The sequence below is a fragment of the Triticum urartu genome, chromosome 5A (assembly GCF_056163025.1).
Source record: "Triticum urartu cultivar PI428250 chromosome 5A, HENAU_Tu73, whole genome shotgun sequence".
Lineage (NCBI taxonomy): Eukaryota > Viridiplantae > Streptophyta > Magnoliopsida > Poales > Poaceae > Triticum > Triticum urartu.
In genome coordinates this window covers 297,932,099-297,948,287 of record NC_141877.1, presented here as the reverse complement: position 1 = coordinate 297,948,287, position 16,189 = coordinate 297,932,099, and the positions used below count along the sequence as shown (strand labels likewise).

Genomic DNA, 16,189 nt, shown 5'->3' with positions numbered 1-16,189 from the left:
CGAGAGATCCCATCTCGGGGCCTTTTCCGGAGCTCCGCCGGAGGGGGCATTGATCACGGAGTGCCTCTACATCAACTCCATGGCCTCTCCGGTGATGTGTGAGTAGTTTACTTCAGACCTTCAGGTCCATAGTTATTAGCTAGATGGCTTCTTCTCTCTCTTTGGATCTCAATACAAAGTTCTCCTGGATTCTCTTGGAGATCTATTCGATGTAATCTTCTTTTGCGGTGTGTCTGTCGAGATCCGATGAATTATGGGTTTATGATCAAGTTTATCTATGAACAATATTTGAATCTCCTCTTAATTCTTTTATGTATGATTGGTTTATCTTTGCAAGTCTCTTCGAATTATCAGTTTGGTTTGGCTTACTAGATTGATCTTTCTTGCAATGGGAGAAGTGCTTAGCTTTGGGTTCAATCTTGGAGTGCTCGATCCCAGTGACAAAAAGGGAAACGACATGTATTGTATTGTTGCCATCGAGGATAAAAGATGGGGTTTATATCATATTGCATGAGTTTATCCCTCTACATCATGTCATCTTACTTAAAGCATTACTCTGTTCTTATGAACTTAATACTCTAGATGCATGCTGGATAGCGGTCGATGTGTGGAGTAATAGTAGTAGATGCAGAATCGTTTCGGTCTACTTGTCGCGGAAGTGATGCCTATATACATGATCATACCTAGATATTCTCATAACTATGCTCAATTCTATCAATTGCTCGACAGTAATTCGTTTACCCACCGTAATACTTATGCTCTTGAGAGAAGCCACTAGTGAAACCTATGGCCCCGGGGTCTATCTTCCATCATATTAATCTTCCAACACTTAGTTATTTCTTTTGCAGTTTATTTTACTTTGCATCTTTATCTCTCTTTATCATAAATATACAAAAAATATTATCTTATCATATCTATCAGATCTCACTCTCGTAAGTGACCGTGAAGGGATTGACAACCCCTTTACCACGTTGGTTGTGAGGTTCTTATTTGTTTGTGTAGGTGCGTGGGACTCGAGCGTGATCTCCTACTGGAATGATACCTTGGTTCTCAAAAACTGAGGGAAATTTACACTACTTTGCTGCATCACCCTTTCCTCTTTAAGGGAAAACCAACGCAGTGCTCAAGAGGTAGCAGCAAGACAATTATTAAGAATTATTAACCATTGCCATTGTATATTAACCTCAACGGCGAGCAGGGCACGCGTAGGGATGCCAGAGCAGAGCGCGCCGCGGCCGCCTCAATGGCGAGCAAAACGCGCGGACAGACGTGAGCAGAGCGCGTCGCGGCCGCCTCAACGGCGAGCAACCACGTGGTCAACCTTCTACCATCAATAAATTTTGACCTTATTTCTCGTCACATTGCAGATTACAATGCAATAAGTAATTGCAAATCTGTTCACACCTATCAAACTAATATGTGTTCACACTTAGCACCGGGCTATAAAAACTACCCACTCGAAAATTACTTCACAGTTCCTCTCCTCATCACCCACAAAACTGGTCTTTCCTGTCAAGTCATTCCGCCATGACCGGTAGGAGGAGTTTAGGGTGGAAATATAACTAGGCATCAAAGATCAAGGCCGCGGAAGCACTAGAGAGCTCCCACCGTGAAGCCGCAGCAGAGATGTCCCGGCGCGCTGCGGAGCCCTCGAACGAGCTCTCACGGGCACACGAGGGCTTTCACAAGCGCATTCGCGGCGTCGGCCATCGTAATGCGCCGACGTTCCTGAAGTCCTTCGCCAGCGACGATGACATTCTCGCTGGCGTCACTATGTAGTAGGAGCTGGTCGACGGCTTGATGAAGCTGCTCAAGATCAGCAATGCCTCGGTTGACAAGGCGACCGGCCTCGTCGAGCAACTCATGAGTGACAATGCGAAGCTCCTCAAGTTGGTCGTGGAGAAGGAGAAGGAGGAGGCCGCTGGCTAGAAGATGCTGCATGAGCAAAGCAGTGCCTCGAAGATGACACTGAAAGCGGTCGTCGAGGAACTGATGGGTGGCTTGTGGAATCTCTGGATCGAGTGCGAGCAAGAGCTGGAGGAATCCGTGGCTGCTTTCAAGCAAAGTCGTGAGGAATTAAAGAAGGAGCTGAAGGATTTCGTCGCCCGGTGATCCGTCGACGAGTAGAGACAGTAGCGACCCAGGTCACTGTCTGCAATTTCCTTCTTCTCTTGCCCCCGTGTCTTCCGCGCTTTTCCGCATGTGGCATTTTAAATTATCCAGAATATGTAAGAAAATTATCATCTGCGCCATTGTAAAGTTGTCGTCATATTATCCGTTTCCATTTTATTTGTGGTCATATTATCCGTTGCCTTATGTGGCAATTTAAATTAGGGCGGAATACGAGTTGAAAACACAAACAAAGCAAATGCTGCCATGGGATCACAAGCAAACACCCTCCGTCCAGGTGCTTTAATTAACCCATTAATGGAGAAGTTGTGAGCGAGGCAGGCGGCGGCTGGTGCATGGAGGTCAAAGAGCTCGCTTCCCGGTGAGCATGGGTGGCCTTGCTGCTCACACGTGTCCCGTCGAGCCTGCGAGGTGGATAGGATGCACGCGTCCCGTCGAGCCTGCGCGGCGGACTGCTCGCACGCGTCTCGTCGAGCCTGCACGGCGGACTTCTCGCACTCGTCCCATCTAATCAAACAGCTGCATGCACGCCATCGAGTATGGTTAAATTTCGACACGGTTAATAAAAGACAACCATTTGCGATATTAATGTGTCAGCTTTTTGTTTCAAAAAGGACTTCGTTGGCTACTAATGTGTGCGCCTCTTCTCAAACTAGACGATTTTTTTACCATGACATATATGTGCCATGTCATGAAAACATGCCTAGTTTCATGTTTTTTGGGTGAGTTTTTGATTTACTGGGATTTAAAAACTGAGATTCTCAATGTTTCAGGACGACGACAAGTTTGTAATTCATTCCCATTCCTTAAATGAGACCTAAACATGCACCCAATGACACATGTATGATTTCCCACCCATTTTGCTTCACTGGAGCATGTGCTTGTAGTTCAAATTTGAAATATGGACTACATTAAATGCGTAGAAAACCTAGTAATTAGTAATATATACAATGGCCAAACGAACCCTGAACAGTTTCAAATTTCAGCCTGACACTCCTATTATTCTATGTTTCCTGTAGAAAACAAAGTTCAAGACGAGAAGAGGCAGCGATTACCGTTTCACCCACAAGAGGGGCATGTTCCCCTATCGGAACCACGAGGGTTGCGACAGGCTCTGGTTTGTAAGAGGCTTGTAATATAGCTTCGCCCAAATTGGACAATTATATGTACCATGTAGTGACACCATGCCAAGTTTCATGATTTCCTGGTGAGTTTTGGATTTACAGAGATTTCAAAACCGAGATTTGCAATGTTTGTGGCCAAGCCAGGATGGCGAGACGGTTGAATTCATTCCTATTTGTTCCATGGGACCTAAAAATGCACCCCAAGGAAACATGTAAGTTTTTTGTAGCCATTTTGGTGCACTAGAGCTTGTATTTGTAGTTCGGATTTGAATTATGGACATTTAAATGCCTAGAAAACTCAATTAATGAATAAAAAAGATCAAATGAACCCTGAATAATTTCAAAGTTCAGCGCGGATCTCCCGTTGTTCCTTGTCGTGTGTAGAAGAAAATACAAGGCTAGAAGAGGGAGTGATTATCGTTTGGCCCACAAGGGGACATGTTTCCCTATCAAAACCACGAGGGTTCTTGCGACAGGCTCCGGTTTGTAAGAGGTTTGTAATAAAGCTTGGCCCAAATTGGCAATGTTTTTACCATGACATATATGTGCCATGATGTGACACCATGCCACCTTTCATGACTTTCTAGTGAGTTTTAGATTTATGGGGACTTAAAAACCAAGATTCAAAATGTTTGAGGACGAGCCAGGACACCGGTACGGTTGTAATTCGTTCCCATTCCTGACATGGGACCTAAACATGCACCCAAGGACACATGTATAATTTTTCTAGCCATTTTGGTGAACTGGAGCATGTATTTGTAGTTTAGATTAGAATTGTGGACATTAAATGCCTAGGAAACTCAATTACGGTATAAAAAGTCCAAGCGAACCCTGAATAAGTTTAAATTTTAGCACAGATACCATGTGTTTCCATGTTGCCCGTGTAAAAAATACAAGGCGAAAAGAAGTAGTGATTATGTTTCGCCCACAAGGGGAACACGTTTCCCTATCGGGAGCACGAGACTTCTTTGAGAGAAGCTCCGGTTTTTGTAAGAGGTTTGTAATAAAGCTTGGCCCAAATTGGACAATGTTTTTACCACGACATATATGTGCCATGACGTGACACCATGCCACCTTTCATGACTTTCTGGTGAGTTTAGGATTTATGGGGATTTAAAAACCGAGATTCCAAATGTTTGAGGACGAGCCAGGACGCGGGTATGGTTGTAATTTGTTCCCATTCCTGGCATGGGACCCAAACATGCACCCAAGGACACATGTATAAATTTTCTAGCCATTTTGGTGAACTGGAGATGTATTTGAAGTTCAGATTTGAATTATGGACATAAATGCCTAGGAAACTCGACTAGTGTATAAAAAGGCCAAACGAACCGTGAATATGTTTAAATTTCAGCACTGATATCATGTCATTCCATGTTGCCCATAGAAGAAAATACAAGGCAAAGAGGCAATAATTACATTTCGCCCACAAAGGGGACATGTTTCCCTATCGGAACCACGAGGCTTCTTTGAGAGAAGCTCCGGTTTGTAAGAGGCTTGTAATAAAACTTGCGCCACAATGGACGAAAAAATTCCTCCGCGAATAAGTGCCATGTCATGACACCATGCCAGGTTTCACAATTTTCGGCTTAGTTTTGGATTTAGGGGGATTTAAAAACCGAGATTCTTCTGACGAAATGTTTTCAAATAGCACCTGGTTCACTCACGAAAGCCGATATTCAATGAAAACTTCATGGAAACCATATTTTAAAGTTTCATAAAAATCTGAAAAAATGTGGGATGTTAAGAAGGTGATGTTTTATTGCGACACAAAATTTCAAGTTGAGAAACATTATGAGATGTGAGCTATGAAAAAGACAAATTCAGCCCGGAATAGTGACATTACTATTCGGCACTATTCGATGATGATTTTGTCTTTTTCATAACTCACATCTCGTAATGTGTTTCAACTTGAAATTTTGTGTGGTAATAAAACATCATCCTCTTAACATCCCGCATTTTTCCAAAAAAAATTGGAACTTCAAAACATCTTTTTCTCGTGGTTTTCACCGGTTTCCACCGAATGTTGGTTTACGTACGATATTCTTCCCCCTGCTGCGCGCACGATCTGAGTCATGCGTTTTGAATGGCCATAACCCAAACCCCACGGATCGTACGTGTGCACCGTTGGATGCTCCCAGGTCGAACGGCAATCCTGAGCCCTTTCGACGGCACATGTAGTACATGGGTAAGCACTATGCGCATGCGTCGTGCTAGCTCACGCTTCTTTCTCTACTAGGTTTTCAAAACAGGCTACCATTTCTCGCCGCTCCTCTCATCGGTTTCCCGCCTCTTCTCCCATCGTTTTCCCTCTACCAATGTTAGTGCTGATTGAAGGCTAGCGGCGACACACTGGCGATGTAAAATATCCCATACAGTTTCTAAAAGCACAATGTGTGTGATAGGAGGGAGTAGGTCCCATAGGGTGACCAGCGTGAAACGCCTTAATGGCAAGGAGGCAATTCTTATCAGCAAGGGCTGGCTTCCCATCCGCTAGCCTAGTCGAATAGAATGCACGAGTTAAGCGTGCTTGGGCTGGAGTAGTCCAAGGATGGGTGACCCGGTGGGAAGTTGCATATCTCAAGCTTCATTTAAATGCCATGACACGGTCATTATTAGATATATTATATCTCTATAGTGACCTATCATGGCAATTATATAAACCTTGGGATCGTTGTTTTGCTAATTTGTAGACTATGTTTTTATGGGTTATTTTTTGCTCTAAAAAATTAAAGAATGATTGACTAGAATTGTCATGGTGATTATATAAACCTACTATGTTTTTATGGGTTACTTTTTCCTCTAAAAATTAAAGAATGATTGACTTGACCTATCATAAATATATCTCTATAGTGACCTATCATGGCAATTATATAAACCTTGGGATCCTTGTTTTGCTAATTTGTAGACTATGTTTTTATGGGTTATTTTTTGCTCTAAAAAAATTAAAGAATGATTGACTAGACTTGTCATGATGATTATATAAACCTACTATGTTTTTATTGGTTACTTTTTCCTCTAAAAAATTAAAGAATGATTGACTTGACCTATCATGGCGATTATATAAACCTTTTTTAGGTTACATGCAGGGTATAGGGGGCAGGGTGTTCTTCTCGAGCATGTCTCCCTTGTGCGTCTTATAGACGCGGCACATATCTGTGCGCTCCCCGAGGTATATATACTATCCTTTACCGACAATTAGGGGGGCCCACACAATCTATCCCTTTGACCCAACAACGAGAAGGGTTTGACCATGATGGTTTCCTATTGATACTAGTAAGGTACACATGCATTGCACGCATGAGATTTGGTAAACAAATTATGAATAAATACCACACTATAGCATGTAAGCTTTGAGTTATATATGCATGATGTAGATGTTCGTTTAATTCTTATAGTTTATCTCATCCAAAATCAATTAGTTTTATAAAAAAATATTTTAAGATTCATGGAATTGTGCATTATAAAGGTAAAAACAAAAAGTGCCAATTCATTTAGAAAAAAAGTTTAGGCAATTAAGATATGGAAGATTCTAGAGAACAAAGGAGAAGTGCTTGTGTTTTGAGGTTTGTGCATTATGCTTAAGTTCAACCATGGAGTCTTCTAGATTGTACATGTGGCAGAATCTGGTGGAATGTAGATGATATCCAACGGCCAGTAGTGCTCGGATTTGCCATCTCTGTACCGTCGGATTGGCTTCATCCAACGACCAACTTTCAAAGTTATTCGCACACTATATAGGTGTACAGATGTGTGTGTGTGTGTGTATGTGTGTGTGTGTCCCATGCTAGACCAAATAAAGTTTGAGCGCATGCGTGGGACGACCCCCCCCCCCCCCCGCCGCTGCCGTCTCGAAGTTGGGAAACTGACACCATACGTATTGAACCAGGCTTAGAGTCGGGTACGGTGCTTGGTTTGTAATCTAATTGGTGGCCCATCGAAGTTGTGTATTTGGGATTTAAACACATCACACACCACCATACCCATACATATTTTCGGGCTGCATGAAGTGTATACGGGGTCTTCTCATCGACCATGTCTCCCTTGTGTGGTTTTTTGTGACGACACACATATCTGTGGGCTCCCCGAGTGTGTATATATATATCATCCCTTTAACCGATAATGAGGGGTATGTGTTGTCCATGAATGGATTCCTCCTAGTTCGTGTTAGGGCCGATCACCATCACATGTCGCTCAACCAAAGCTTGAGCTCATGCGTTGTCAGGATTCCCTCGCACATGCTCAGATTGCTGGGTTTGACCTACATCAAACCCTGTGTATCTCGTCCTTAACTACCTCGCCTTCATGGTTGTTGTCTGTATCGAGAGATAGGCACCACATCTAAATTGTACATTATTCCATATTGAAAACACACATCACCCCTTCCCAACGTACATCATTTTGGGTCGCATGCAAGAGGTGCTAGTTTTGTGGTCCCTCTCGTGCGATTTTTATGATGGTTCAATCTATTGGCCTAAGCGGTTTATCAACAACAACAACTGTCGTTTGACCAAACGATAGATTCATTGGTCCATCTTATGGTAGGTCATGGCGACATGCATGTATGACCAAAGTATCGATCATTACGTGCATCCGCCCCGCTGACACGAAGTGGGAGGTGGTGGGGCAAGCATCCTAGCTAGGTACAACATTATGTCATTATATATATATATATACATATCCAAGGGTGATTTCGGGTTTGCGAGACAGGTGCCACCAAAGTTATGCATTGTGTATTTAAAGTTTTAGACATCCCCAATATTCCTACATATATGAACGAAATATGCCCTAGAGGCAATAATAAAGTTGTTATTTATATTTCCTTATATCATGATAAATGTTTATTATTCATGCTAGAATTGTATTAACCGGAAACTTAGTACATGTGTGAATACATAGACAAAACAGAGTGTCCCTAGTATGCCTCTACTTGACTAGCTCGTTAATCAAAGATGGTTAAGTTTCCTAACCATAGACATGTGTTGTCATTTGATGAACGGGATCACATCATTAGATAATGATGTGATGGACAAGACTCATCCGTTAGCATAGCATAATGATCATTTAGTTTATTGCTATTGCTTTCTTCATAACTTATACATGTTCCTATGACTATGAGATTATGCAACTCCCGAATACCGGTGGAACACTTAGTGTGCTATCAAACGTCACAACCTAACCGGGTGATTATAAAGATGCTCTACAGGTGTCTCCGATGGTGTTTGTCGAGTTGGCATAGATCAAGATTAGGGTTTGTCATTCTGATTGTCAGAGAGGTATCTTTGGGCCCTCTGGGTAATGTACATCACTATAAGCCTTGCAAGCAATGTGACTAATGAGTTAGTTGCAAGATGTTGCATTATGGAACGAGTAAAGAGACTTGCCGATAACGAGATTGAACTAGCTATGATGATACCGTTAATCGAATCTCGGGCAAGTAACATACCAATGACAAAGGGAACAACATATGTTGTTATGCGGTTTGACCGATAAAGATCTTCGTAGAATATGTAGGAACCAATATGAGCATCCAGGTTCCGCTATTGGTTATTGATCGGAGATGAGTCTCGATCATGTGTAACGCCCCCGGTTTGGCCGTACACTAATCATACACGCAAACATGTACGATCAAGATCAGGGACTCACGAGGAGATATCACAACACAACTCTACAAATAAAATAAGTCATACAAGCATCATATTACAAGCCAGGGCCTCGAGGACTCGAATGCAAGAGCTCGATCATAGACGAGTCAGCGGAAGCAACAATATCTGAGTACAGACATAAGTTAAACAAGTTTGCCTTAAGAAGGCTAGCAAAAACTGGGATAGAGATCGAAAGAGGCGCAGGCTTCCTGTCTGGGATCCTCCTAAACTACTCCTGGTCGTCGTCAGTGGCCTGCACGTAGTAGTATGCACCTCCCGAGTAGAAGCAGTCGTCATCGACAGTGGCGTCTGGCTCCTGGACTCCAATGTCTGGTCGCAACAATCGGATATAGAAAGGGGAAAGGGGGGAGCAAAGCAACCATGAGTACTCATCCAAAGTACTCGCAAGCAAGGAGCTACACTACATATGCATTGGTATCAATGAAAGGGGTAGTATATGTGGACTGAACTGCAGAATGCCGGAATAAGAGGGGGATAGCTAGTCCTATCGAAGACTACGCTTCTGCTAACCTCCATCTCGCAGCAGAAGAAGAGAGTAGATGGTAAGTTCACCAAGTAACATCGCATAGCATAACCCTACCCGATGATCCTCCCCTCGTCGCCCTATGAGAGAGCGATCACCGGTTGTATCTGGCACTTGGAAGGGTGTGTTTTATTAAGTATCCGGTTCTAGTTGTCATAAGGTCAAGGTACAACTCTGGGTCGTCCTTTTACCGAGGGACATGGCTATTCGAATAGATAAACTTCCCTGCAGGGGTGCACCACATTTCCCAACACGCTCGATCCTCTTTGTCCGGACACACTTTCCTGGGTCATGCCCGGCCTTGGAATATCAACACGTTGCAGCCCTACCTAGGCACAACAAAGAGGTCAGCACACCGGTCTAAATCCTATGGCATAGGGGTCTGGGCCCATCGCCCATTTCACACCTGCATGTTGCGAACGCGGCCGGTAAGCAGACCTGGCCTCCCTAATACAAGAGCAGGCGTTCCAGTCCAACCCGGCGCGCGCCGCTCAGTCGCTGACGTCAAGAAGGCTTCGGCTGATACCACGACGTCGAGTGCCCATAACTGTTCCCGCGTAGTTGGTTAGTGCGTATAGGCCAGTGGCCAGACTCAGATCAAATACCAAGATCTCATTAAGCGTGTTATTTTGAAGTAACCACGGACGCCGACCAGGGCCAGGCCCACCTCTCTCCTAGGTGGTCTCAACCTGCCATGTCGCTCTGCCACAAAGTAACAGTCAGGGGCCGTCGGGAACCCAGGCCCACCACTACCTGGATGGAACCACCTGCCCCTTCAGCCCCCACATCGGAATCACTTGCGGGTACTCTACGACCCGACCCGACTTTAGTCACAACATGTATAGTATGTATGTATAGTATAAACCCATGATCAACACCGACGTGATCATGGCCCGATAGTATAGAATGGCAGACTGACAAGAATGTAGGGCCACTGATGATAATCTAGAATCCTATACTAAGCATTTAGGTTGCAGGTAAGGTATCAACAGTTGTAGCAACAATGTCAAGCTATGCATCAGAATAGGATTAAAGGAAAGCAGTAACATGCTACACTACTCTAATGCAAGCAGTATAGAGGAGAGTAGGTGATATCTGGTGATCAAGGGGGGGGGCTGCCTGGTTTCTCTGGCAAGAAAGAGGGGTCATCAACAACGTAGTCGAACACACGAGCATCGGCAACGGTCTCGGAGTCTACCAGAAATAAGTAATGGAGAGGGAACACAATAAATAATAGAGCAATCAAATGTAACACAAAGCAAGAAACGGCAAACGTTGTGCTAGGGGTGACCTAATGTATGGCTATACGATATAGGTGAAGGAGGAATTTAACCGAGAATATTTTCCCGGTTTCAGACCTGTGTCAGACAGATGACCGGAGGGGGAAAGCTCCATGTTCAGATAGTTAGAGGCATCCGACAGGTAAACAAACCACGTGTTCGGATTCGTCTCGTCGTTCTGAGCAACTTTCATGTATAAAACTTTTTCATCGGAGTTACGGATTATTTTCTATGATTTTTCAAAGTTTTAACAATATTCCGAAATTATTATTAATTCGAAATAAAAGGGGAAACTGCTATGTGCACCCAGCTGAGTGCACACAGCAGGGCCACCGGAGGCTGATAGTGGGTCCAGGGGTCCCTGTTGACTCAGTCAACGGTGCAGTCAATAGTCAACTGTTGACTGGTCAAAACTGTAGATGGGGCCTAGGTGTCATTCACACATATCTTGCATTTTCTTTTTAAGTGGATATTTAGAGGGGGGTCCACCTGTCATTTGTACTATACCTAACCACTGATTAGACTAACTAGTAGGAGTACAAGTTAGCTAACGGAGAGCCGGTCGGCCACCACACACAGAACACACACGCACACACAATGCTAGGGTTAAGAAAAGGGGGGAATTTGGTTCCCCCCCTTACTTTGGACTTTGATTATTTGCCACTCTTTATTTTGTATTTGATCTTTTGCCATCTTTTACTTTGCACTTTAATCTTTTGCCCTCTGTCAGATGGGTCCCACGTATAATGACAAACTTGCCCCTCCCGAACAGATTGACCAGAAACGAGAGGACGAGGAACTCGTTCTTTCGCAACTCATCCCCTCCTCGTCTGTAGGAGACGGCGGCGGCCAGCTCCAGGAGATGCACGTGGTCAACGACGGCAACGGCGACGGCCCCGGTGGTCCGCGACGGCGAAGGCGAGTCTTCTTTCCCGCCCCGGCCTTTGCCACCTAGGGTTAGGGTTACTTGTCGCCGCCATCGCCCCTCGCGTTTTGCTCCGCTGCCGGCCACCGCCTGTCCGCCCGCCGCCCGTCGCCGGCCACCACCTCCACACACGTTTTGCGCCGCTGCCGCCCCTTTCCTGCCCGTGCGCCGCCGCCACCGCATCTGCTGCTCCTGGCCATGCGTCCCCGCCGCCTGCGTGCATGTGCGCGCCACCACTGCTGCTGCTCGTTGCCGTGCGTGGCAGGCGGGCATCCGGGGAGCAGCAGGGCAGAAGTAGCGGCTCATGGCCTCTACTGCTGCTCGTCGCCCGTGTTGTCCGCAGCTGCAGCTTCTGGTGGCCGTGTGTGGCCAGTGCTGTTGCTTCTCACCCCATGTGTTTTCACAATATAACTATTCCTATTTGTTGCTCCCTTTTGTACTTGCGAATATGTCAAGGTGAGAAGATTGATAAAATTTGGATTTGAGATCTTAGGGAAGTGTTGCTCCAAGAAAATAAATGGTGTACTGATTATTTATTCATGTGCTTTCAGTTTCGTTGGAATATAACTTGTGATTACACGGCTAACTTTTGGAGTAATCTGATATACACTGCTATATTACTATATTCTTAATATAGTAGGAAAAGAAGAACCTACATATGCATATATCCTTTTTGATGTTTCATTCCAAATTGTTTCAAGTTATGTGTTTGTCCTAAGCTAGACCAAGTTTATAGAAGAATATGCAAATATCGACAACACTAAATATAGATATCAAAATGTATTGCATGATAATTGAAATGAAAATAATTTGGTGCTGCTCATGGCCGTGACTGCCGCTGCTGCTCATGCCCGTAGGCTGCAGTGCTATTCCTATTTGATTATTGCTTGTCACTAGAGATTTGATGGTTGGTTGATTTATTGTTGATGCAGACCATAAATTTGAGATGAGCTAAGTGTTGATGATGGCCGAACCGGAGACGGGTGACGGCTTACCCGAGACTTTGTTCTCAACCAAGCCGAGGTGAGAAAGCAAAGTATCTACTGCTTCTATTTGTTGCTCATTATTTAACACGCTAACTCTGTAGTTGCTTATTGTCGAGTAGGATGCCTCCACCACCCAATGTTTTCACAATAACTGTTAGACTTGCTTCTTATGTCGCCAAGCTTGATGATGGAAGCGAGCAACCCGTCTTCAAGGCAGTCCCAATCCAGTGACAAGAAGGTAACACATCCACACACTATAGAAATATATAATTTTCCTTGCAATTCTTACATTTCTCAATACATGCAGGATGTTGGCTGCGGCGTTGGCTGATGAGGAAACACATGCAGCACCACAACTTGAAGTTGTTGCCACTCCCAGTAGGCACATGATCACTATGCCACATAGTCTTCAAGGCAGTCCCAATCCTGTGACAAGAAGGATGTTGACTATGGCGTTGGCTGATGAGGCGTCCCAGCAACCTACCACAACCGTTGGGAACACCATGATTGCATATGACATGTCCTCGAGCTCAAGGGCTAGAAAGTTGACCCCGAAGAGAAGGAAGAGCTAGTGTTGTGATTGATCTTCTATGTTCTCTATGCTTTTAGTTATAGTTTGCCAGACTTGCCATCCTACTTTGTGTGGAACAATGCATCAAATGTTTCCTTATGTTTTTGGTTGTAATATGCCAGACTTGACACCTTATGTTAGATGATGTATGAAAATGGATGATGTATGGACATGTGAAATGCTTTATTTTTCTATACTGAGTTCAAGTGTGATATGGATATGAATGTCTTTCTGGAAATATATGTTAGGATTTGGATGATATGTGCATAAACAGTGGAAATGCTGTCCAAATTGAGCCAAAATGCTGCCCAACTTTTGGAATTTTTTTCGAACAACCCAGAAAAAATTGGAAAAAAATCCATATAAAGAACCATATATGTGTGACCATTCTGGTAAAATTTGAGCTCATTTCGATGAGCCATTTTGGAGGAAATTCAAATTTCAGCTGCAAATTTTGACCAAATTTGAAAGTTCTCAGAAAAAATTGAAAAAATTACAGAAAATCACTCACGCATGAATGACTAATATGTGAAAGTTTCATAAATTTTTGATCGATGGTTCAACGTTTCTATGCACTTCAACATTCAGCTTAACTAGTTTGACCAGAGTTTGACCGAAATTTAAAAGTTCTCAAAAAAAAAGAAAAAATTACAGAAAATCACTCATGTATGTGTGACTAATCTGGGAAAGTTTCATCATAGTTGGCTCAATGGTTCAATGGTTTCATGCATTTCAACTTTCAGCTCAACTACTTTGAGCACGTGAAGCGAGGCGAGTGCGAGATGCGAGGGAGCAGCACGGGGGGGGGGGGGGGGGGGGGGGGGGGGCAAGGAAAGCAGGAGGCGGCGCGGCAGTAGGGCAGCAGGGCCGCCGGAGAGGAGCAGGGGTGGGGTGGGGGGCAGCAAGGCAGCATCAAGGGTTCATCACGTTTTTGAGGTGAGGTTGATCTATGTTTCAGTCAAAGAGGTATAAAGGTATACTTGTCCTCTGATTTGTGCATGCATTTCTTCTATCATTTGCAAAGATTGTTTTTGTGTTACAAAGTGGCAAAAGATCAAAGTGCAAAGTAAAAGATGGCAAAAGATCAAATACAAAGTAAAGAGTGGCAAATAGTCAAAGTCCAAAGTAAGGGGGGGGGGGGGGGGGGCAAAACACCAAATGCCCGTAAGAAAAGATAGCATTTTGTGATTTTTGTAGGATTTAAACCATGCATCAAATAAATTTGGTCCAGTGGAGTAATATGAAGTTTGTCAAGTGTACATCCTACTCATATTTATTTTTGGCCTGTTAGTAGTTGTTTAAGGGCTGATTAGAGGCTGCCTAGAGGGTTAGTCAATGTAGATATTGAAAAGCTAACTAGTAGTACAGTAAGCAGCAGCAGTTAGCGCAGCAGCAGGGCAAGAGCTTCAGCAGAAACAGTGCGGGCAGGTGCAGGGGCGCGCGCGGAATGGCAAGCAGGGCCAGGCGTGGCCGGGAGTGATGGGCGCGGCGTGGGGCGAGCAGCAGGCAACGGAGACGGGCGCAGCCAGGCGGCAATAGCAACAGTAAAGCAACACTAGTAGCAGCAGCAGAGCAAAGGAGCAATGGCGGCAGCACAACGACACTGCAAGAGCAGAGGCAGCAGCAAGCAGCGCAGCCACAACGGTTGGTGAGCAACCGCGGCGAGGACGCGTGCGGGCGCGCGCGCACAGCAGCGGCAGCAACAGCGCAGGAGCAGCAGCAGTACACACGTACGTACGCGTACGCGCGAGCTCAGACGAGCTCGGGGACGGAGGCTACCGCAACGAATCGAGGGGGCAAGCATGGGGAAGAGGAGGGGCTCACATAGAGCTCGTGGGCACGGTCGACGAAGGCCGGGGTGGACCGGAGCCGTGGCAAACGACGTCAGACGCCGGCGATTTACCGATGAAGGTGTGCCCGATGCCGAGCGTACTGGGTGTCCTAGCTCGAGCACTTCGGCGAGGGCGAAGGAGACGGCAATGGCGGAGCTCCTAGACGTCTCCTCAGGCGCTGAGATGGACGGTGGCCGCGGTGACGATGACGGCCACGACCCGGGCGAGCTTTAAATCTGAACAGAGAGGCGTGAGGGGGGCGAATTGGACGGCTAGGGTTTGTCCACTCGGTCGGGGAGGTCCTTATGCATCTCCAGGGGGCTCCGGATGGTCGACACGGCGACATCCATGACGTGGACGGCTGTGTGCGCGGCCACGCCAGGACGCTGCCTCCTCCTGTACAGTAGGAAGAAGAAGAAGGCCGTGGTGGGCTTGGGACGAATGCACTATAGCTACATAGAGCCCACCCACACAGTAGCTTATCAGGCCTTTTCCCGTTTATATTTACTGTTTTATATTTTGCTCACTGTTTTGTATTTTGTTTTCGATCCAACTAAATTTTTTTAAATAGGAAACTTGTCTCATAAATACTTTGCAATATCGTGGAACTAACCACGGAGTCTTACATAATTTTTGAAAGGCTTTATTTTCAGTTTGAATTTAAAGGAGCCACTAAGTGTTGTTTGCTCAAATCAAAAATATATAAGGGCAATTTTGAAGTTTCAAATGATGCTGGTCCCAACATGAATATTGATCAGGGAAATTTATACTAATATTCGAACATTTTAGTTTTTTCCGCTCGAAGAAATAATAATTTCACTTGAAATTTTAATTTGAATTTGACTTTGATTTTGGACAAGTGGCAAGCTGCATAGTAATCACGGTGACATGGCCACCATTAGGGGAAGGTTACTGTAGCATGATTCTCAGGGTGTTACAAATCTCCTCCACTACAAGAAATCTCGTCCCGAGATTTAAGAGGTAGAGTGAGGGGGAAAGTTATGGTTACGAATTTCTAGCGGACCTTCTCGTCCTGAGTTGCTCTTCTCAAGATGTTGATCCCTCTCGTTGATGTCTTCAACGCTCTGCTCTAGGTCATCATGACGAAGTTATCATTGTTTCTTCAGAAACTCCATCGTACTTACGAAAAGG

General features: G+C 44.8%; 1 long non-coding RNA gene across 1 annotated transcript; it reads left to right on the top strand.

Annotated features, from left to right (window-relative positions):
- Positions 1–11,292: 11,292 nt before the first annotated feature.
- LOC125508763 (uncharacterized) lies at positions 11,293–13,401 on the top strand. The gene is made up of 4 exons (XR_007283760.2): positions 11,293–11,641; positions 12,581–12,671; positions 12,754–12,872; positions 12,942–13,401. It is a non-coding gene; the product is annotated as an uncharacterized LOC125508763 (long non-coding RNA).
- The last annotated feature ends 2,788 nt before the right edge of the window (positions 13,402–16,189 follow it).